Raw genomic sequence first — 8,125 nt, 5'->3', positions numbered from 1 at the left:
GACCAATACAATTTCATTGAATGTATCTATTTGAAAGGTAATAAATATTATACAATGAATTATATATTGCTATCAACACTTCTTTCATGTGAATTTTGTTTTGTTATTTAGATTTATGAAAAATACTTAAAGGTTATGTGAATAACTGAGCAAGGCCATAGGGTTGCATAGCTAAGTGTTATTTCACAGAAGAACGAATGTGATTTTTATTAGTACCCCAGTGGAGTTTTGATGTGTAGTCAAATAAGTCTGAAATTAAGTCTTATGATATTTGACACATGTGTCTAAGTGTATAGGGGCTTAGGAGATCACACGTAAATCCAGATAGCGAACATTAGCAGAAGATGCAAGCGAGCGAAAAGGATGACATGGAAAATGAGCCAATGAGCTTAGTGCATCCGAGGTATGAGGAGCTATGGAAGAGTACTCTGGTAGAGCGAGAAGGATGCATAGAATTGAGCCAGAAGGGCTTGGTGCATCCGAGGGACGAGAGGTTGGGAGGAAGACTACGCAAGGTGCTCAAGACAGAAAGGAGAATAGAGGAGGAAAATGGTCAACAGAGTGCTCGGATCTAATTCGGGTGCCTCGGCATTCCACGCGCCCGGATCCAATCTGAGCGCCCCAGAATCTAAGCGCCCGGAAGGCTTCAAAGCGCTTGAAAGTGCCACGTTAGCATAATGGTCATATCAAGGTGAAGGCTATAAATAGATTGAAGCTCAATGTACACATGAATTATTTATTTCATTTAGTTTGTTTAAAGTATACGCTCAACTGTTGTACAAGGTTTCTCCACCTCCGGATCAATTCCAATAAGGAGACTTTGATTAGAGATTTCATAGTCTTGGACTAATTAACAACCCAAGGATTATAACCAAGTAAATTCTATACCTCATATTTTATTTCATACTATTTACATTTTAATTATTGTGTCCTTGCTCAAAACATTAGCAAGAGAAAGAGATTAATTTTATAAGTCGATCTTCACTCCTCCCCTCTAGCAATCCACAAAAAGTTCATGCTGCACCAATAATTTTTGTAATGCTTATATAAAAAAAGCTGTTACTATTGGTGTTCATTCTAATCTGAATGATGATTTAGAGAATGGATTAGTGGAAGGTAACCTAATTTCTCAAGGAAAAGAAAATATTTTAGAACACCATGTATTGCAAGTCGCACATCGATATGTGTTGTTCAATACTACAAAAGTTGAACCTTACTTACAGTGAGTAAAGTTAATTGCAAAACCTATTAGATAATCTTGGTCTATTATATAATTCGTATATTCTAACAATCACCTTTCAATGATTTGAAATAGGATGCATGTTGATGAGCTTAAACAAGCAATTCATCATTTATAAGTAATGAAACATTGTTACAAAAGTGGCATATAGAAACATTTAATTGCTCAATGGTTATCAAAACATGTTCCCGATAACTCTTCAGGCTGAATTCAATGGCTAGCACATGGTCCAAGAAAGTATGTTATATCTTATACGGGTTATATTATAAATGAACATCAATTCCACATAATTGATGTTGAAAGGTCAACACAAGATAATGGTGTTTCAATTGAAGCTAATACTATTTGTCAATCTAGTGCTAATGATTATTCACATACAGTAGGAAGAGTATCATACTATGGGGTTATATGAGATATTGTTTTACTAGACTACTATCCTTTCAAACTGCTTGTCTTTAGGCTTGATTGGGTCAATCATGGAACTAGTATTAAAATGGGAGATGGATTTAAACTGGTCAACTTATACCAAGGACAAAGAACTTTTGAAAGCGATCCTTTCATTTTAGCATCACAAGTAAAGCATGTATTCTATTTTAGGGACAATGATGAATCAAATTGGTATGTGTTACTAAAAGCTATGCCTTGGGATATTCATGACATGAATTTGATTGAAGAGAATATCTATACGTCATCAACACCTCTTGATATATCTAGACTTGAGATTAACATTATTGAGAAAGAACCATATGCAAGGAATGAGTGAGAAAATTGACGTGACTGATGCATGACTTAAATTTTCAACTGTAGATTTTATAGTTATTTATTTCAAATAATAAATATTTTTCTCAAGTTCCATTACACTTTATTTACCATTTTAATATATTTTTTCTATTTGTTTATTTTCAGTTATGCATCATGTCATATTGTAAATGAGCAAGTTATTATATAGCATTCAAAAGATGAGAAAATGCATAAAAAATATAGCAAAGCATCTGTATATGAAATTCAAATGATATTGTATTCTTTTTTAAATATTGATCTATTTTAATAAAGTACACTTGTATATTTCAATCTCTTTATGCTATTTTTGTAGGAAAAATATAGCTTCTATCACTCCACCTAATTCATCACAAGATTTGCATGGTAAAGAGTGAATTGATGATGACAAAATTGATAAAAAAAGGGACAGATTCTATCAAAGTTGAATTTGATTAGTGGTCAACAAAAGCCCAAAGAGCTGGAGCATAATAAGTTCGGATAGTCGATTAGAAATAATTCAGTGAAATACACTTCTTTTCTAGGTTCATGATAAAGGAATTTGTGTTATATACATTAGATGGATGGAATGACATAGATGAAGAAGTGAATAATATATAGGATATGGAATTGTCTTCAGGTAATGTCTTTAGTCACTAAATTTTTCTTATCTAATTCTATAACAAAATGTAGACATATTTTTGTTCTTCTTAATGTACAAGTGAATTATAATTTGAGTGGGAAAAGAAATCACTCTTTCAAAAGTTAGCTAAGTTGTGTCACGATAGAAAGTCTAAACTGTAAATACTTATACGAGAAGCTAATGCTAGTCAAGAAGCTTTACAAAATCTTAGTCTTTTGAAGCCTGAATTTATGGATCAAAATCAGTGGAGATTGTTTGTGAAGAGGACAATATCACCTATCAAGTAAATATTAATTAACAAGTCTTGCTTTTAATGGATTTGTTGTATTAGGAATACTCTAAAATTAACTGTGATTTATTGAAATATTCTGGATGTATTTAGGATTATAATGTTGGATATATTTTGTGGATTCAAATAGATATCAATTATATATGAATATGTTAGATATATTTTATTTTTAGAAAAAAGTGTAAAATTTAGAACAATGAGGATAAAATAAGACCAAATTCATACAATGAACCATAGAGATTATGCCTAATTGACTTGTATGATAGTAAATATTATTATTTATCAAACTTTATGAAAAGTTATGCAAATACACTTAATTAGTAACATCATTATTTGTTCTTGATAATTTTTTATATATTTATATATGTCTCATATTTAAGGGAAAAAGTAAGTCTTGCAGATACATCAATTACAAGATCAAAAGTTTGAATTGAATGTTATAAGAAGAAAAAATAGAGAACCTAATAATAGTCAAGGGAGAGGAAATAATATTAAAACTATCTCTTTGTTATTTGTAGAATTCAAAAGAAAAAAAATAGACAACTTAAATTTCTTATTTTATCAAAAGTTATCTCTTGTTAAACCAAAAAGTTACTAATCAATTTTTTTTGCTGAATCACCAAAAAATGTGACACTTGTCAGGCTATAGAACTACTTATCAAATATTTGCCAAATCTACCTTGATTTTTTTTTCACTATTTTTGCCACATTACTGCAAAAGCATATAGTGATATAGATTCAGATGATAAAGCTAGTTTAGTATTGAGTTTCAATGTTATTGAACCATGAGCAAGATATTCTTGGTGAATCAGAAATTCAGTTTTCATATCTAAAAGTTTAATATGGAGTTCTTAACCAGGATAAGGTTTTCAGGTGTTTTAAATGTTTTCTGGAATTTTTTCATAGATGCAGGAAGGAATCAAATACTTTTTCCTAATTTCATCAAGCTTATGGAATTTTTTTCTTCATAATGTTTTATTGCAAAGTAGAAAAAACATTAAGGATTAAAAACCTACAAGCATGAGTTATCAGTTATCAAAGAATTCCGCTCATTTGGTCAGTTTCGTGTAGTGATCTCAAGTGAGTTCTTGTTTTCTATATTTCCATCAAGCAAGGGAAACTTCTTGTACTTCTTGCATGCTGCAGAAGCAAATAAAATCAAGGATACGATTCTTGCTTGGAGATATCATATGAATGAGCATGTTTTTGTCTCATGTTAGTGTAATCTTACATATTCTTCTAATAGATGGAATATAATCATATCATTACTAGTGAAGCATGTTGTTAAATGATTTTTCCCTCTGAAATGCAAAGGGCAGTCAACATTGTTGGCTCCATCCCATCAACATCACATTACTCATTTGTCCTGTTGCTTTTGGAATATATTTGATTGATTATTTTGTGGATAGTCAAGGCTTGCTTTATGGTTTTGGGGAGGCTGAAACATAAGCAACCAGAAAAAATAAGCAACTTAAATTTCTTATTTTATCAAAAGTTATCTCTTATTATTTGTAAAAAGAAATAGAAGAGTGTCCACCCGAATCTCACAATACAACTAACATTGCTGACGATACAATTAGTATTGTATTTGACAAGGAAGCTTGAGGTAGAGTTCATGGAACGAGCTTTGGAGTCACACCATCGAAAGTTGAAGTTTTTGTGCAATAAAATGGAACTATTAAATAATTTGAAAGTACGATACATAAGTTGAAGCTTCAACAAGAAATGCAAGAAATCAGATACATGTTTTTTCAAAATATAAGGCAACAAAATGAGCAAGAACATGTTAGTAATTAAACAACATAAGATAAAATATGGAAGAGTGATTTCTTTGATTTTTTAGATTCTTGTTAGTAAAATTATCTTATGGTGACATTACTTGACATAATTTATCTTAATTACTTTGATTTTTTTGTGTTATTTTTAGTAAATTGTCTTATGATGGCATTATTTGACACAATTTATTTATAAAACTAGGTTGTTAGTTGTGGCATTAGTAGTGGAATTGGAAATGATGTTGGTGGTGGTAGTCATATCAATGGTGCAAAAAAAAGTAGTGATGTTGATAATGTTAATCAACATCTAGCTGCAGCTCAAATAACTATCTTGAAATTGTGCATTTTCTAAAGTACAAATTTGTTTTAAAAATAAACATGGTAGAATTAATAACTTTGTATTGTTATATAGTCAAAAGTGAAGAATGTGAGTCCTAGAGATATCAGTGATATCTATTCACTCAAAAGGAGTTGAACCTCAGACAGAGACGTTGGATGGAGTATCTAAATGACTATGATTGTACTATTAACTATCACCCAAGGAAAGCTAATGTGGTAGCTGATATACTAAGCCGGAAGTCTCGTGGGATTTTTGGCTAGTCAGTGGGTGGCAGTTATTGATATGGTCCGATAATTTTCTGAGTTGGGCTTGGTAGAGCTTGACCAGACTCAGCGGGGAGTGTTGAATTCTATGATGGCGTAGTCACCTATAGTAGAGAAGATCAAGGTGGCACAAGCTAGCGACCAGCATATTCAGTTCATCTGTAGTAGAGTGGACTCTGGACAACAGTTGGGGTTTTCTTGCGACAATGATAGGATACTTCGATTCTGAGGAAGACTCTGTGTTCTAGAGTAGCATACGATTAACAAGGAGTTGTTGTAGGAGGCACACCATTCTAGGTTTGTGATACATCCAAGTGGTACTCGTATGTATTGGGATCTTAAATGCTCCTATTGGTGGAACAGTATGAAGAGAGACATCGTAGATTTTGTTGTGAGGTGTTTAGTATGTCAGCAGGTGAAGGCTGAACACCAGAGACCAGTCAGGTTACTTTAGGAGATATTGGTACCCGTATGGAAGTGGGAACATATTGATGTGCGTAAGGTATATACATATTTTTATTACATTTATTACATATCTTATGCATTTCATGATAATACTTTGTGTTTATCGCACCCTTTATCTGTGCATTAGGTATATTTCCTCTATTTTCTAATTCGGAGGTTTGCTTTCGTACTTTTGCATTGCAGGATGGAAATCAGTGTGAAATAAGGCTAAACGAAGGAAGAACAATAAAAGTCTAAGACAGTGTCGTGCCTCAAGGCATGACCGTGCTTCATCACTCAATCCATTCATAGCCACGGTCATGTTTCCTGCGAAGTCCTCAATAGCATTGCGTGTCTCTCATACACGGTTGTGCCAACAAGATAGAATAACAGCTGCTCCAGGTCGTGCCAAAAGGCACAACCGTGCCCTAAAATAGAAGCTAGTAGACCACAGGTCGTGCCACTAGGCACGGCCGTGCCCCAACAACAGAAGGAACCAGAGAGGGAGTTGTGCCTATAAGGCACGACCGTGCCCTTCTCCAGTGCGACTCCAGTCTGAGGCCGTGCCTACAAGGCATGGTTGTGCCATCTTTCCCGAGCAGAATCGGTTCCAAGTCGTGCCCATTAGGCACGACCATGCCCATGAACCCCGCAATGAAATTTCTAGGCCATGCCACGAGGCACGACCATGTCTCTCCTGTGGCCTATATAAGCATCTTTTGAAACCCTTGTAAAGAAGGGAGTAGTTAGAGGTGAACAGAGGACGTCGCAACCACGTTTCGGAGTCAAATTCATCGATCCATCCTTTCCTCCGGGGTTACTCCACCATTTCCATCCACCATCGTCGAGGAGATTTCAATTCGAAGGAGATCCGCACACATGATAAGTCTTTCTCCTTTTCTTTTCTAGATCTAGGAACAAAGATGATCTCTATTCTTCTTCGATTTGTATTTCCTCCGTTATGGAGTAGATCCCTTTGATTCTAGGATGTAGAAGAAATTAAGATGTAATGGATGATTATTTTAATGGATTTGTTATTTGTCATCTTCTATGATATGTTTATCATTTGCTATGTGGATTTGTGCCTTGTGTGTGATTGATGATATGTTTGTAAAGACTTAAATTCATGTGGATGGGAGTGAATTATGACTTATAGAAATCTTAGGATCATATGACCGGGGTGCCTCGTGACAGGAGGTAAACCTTAAACGGACTTTCTGAAAAAATCCTTAAATCGTAACAAACTCCTATGAGGGATAGCTAACGACAATTGATTACTAGGTGATATGAACCGCAAGTATACGATTGTCGTCAAGTAATAAAAAGATATCGAACCACAGGGACTGTGTATTAGCTATAGTGATGTCACAGGGCTAGTTTTCTAGACTCTAAAGGAAGTGGATTGGTTGAGGATGTTGGTTGTGTATGGTAGAGAAAGAGAGAGATTGGCTTGGGGATTTATGGATGAAATGGATAAGTTTAGGACTTTGGTTTCACATCCATGCTAGGTGACATCCCTAATTCATGTTTGTTCCCTTACTCTCAGTGTTTACCACCTTATGGGGATTCTAACCAAGATACCAACTCGACCTCGTCAGGCTTTGTTGGAACTAAATCATGATACTCTAACGCTATGATTACTAGTTCAGGACGACACCAGATAGCCTGGTTATAGCTCTCCCGCTGTCACTGGCACTCCAGCATACTACTAGTGTACTACTCTCTATCACCGAGCACCCAATCAAGGAATCCATTCCTAGTCATCAATAGCCGTTAGCTATCCCCTAAGGGAGTTTACTACCATGTAAAGGTCACTTCAAAAAGTCTGGTTATAGCTCTCTCGTTGTCATCGGGCACTCCGGGTGTACGATCCTAAAATTCTCCTACACAGTAATCTACTCCACTTAATCATGCATATATGCTCACACAAATAATTCATCAAACACATTCAAGGCATTCAACATATGAAACAAATATAAACACTTCATTGAATAGAAAAAATGACATAAACGAGTTCATACATCACCATCATCATATAGACGTTCATCCTACATCCTAAACTCAAATATCTACTCCATTACATGAAGGTTATAACAAGAACGCAAGAAAAACGTCATCCACAAGAAAGGGGAAGACTTATATTTGAAGCGTGAGCATCCGTTGAAGATCTTCTCGCTCCGGTGTAGGATGGATCGGGTGAGATGAAGCGTTTAGGGCCTCCCCAAGAGTGGGGAGGTGCCTTCCCCCTAGCCAAGATCTAGGGTTTGAAGAATGTTCCAAGATAACCATAAAAAGGTGCAAAAAGATGTATTTATAGGGCCCAGGCACGCCCCTAACACGCCTTCGTCACACGGCCGTGTCTGGGAGGCACGGCC

General features: G+C 35.1%; 1 pseudogene; it reads left to right on the top strand.

Moving 5' to 3' along the window:
* Positions 1–344: 344 nt before the first annotated feature.
* LOC141819071 (uncharacterized) lies at positions 345–3,384 on the top strand (annotated as a pseudogene).
* Positions 3,385–8,125: the final 4,741 nt, after the last annotated feature.

The sequence above is a fragment of the Curcuma longa genome, chromosome 2, assembly GCF_044706935.1.
Source record: "Curcuma longa cultivar G26 ecotype Majalengka, Jawa Barat chromosome 2, ITB_CL_G26_1.1, whole genome shotgun sequence".
NCBI classification, from domain to species: domain Eukaryota; kingdom Viridiplantae; phylum Streptophyta; class Magnoliopsida; order Zingiberales; family Zingiberaceae; genus Curcuma; species Curcuma longa.
Note: the sequence above shows the minus strand (reverse complement) of the source record. Positions and strands in the feature narration are given on the sequence as shown.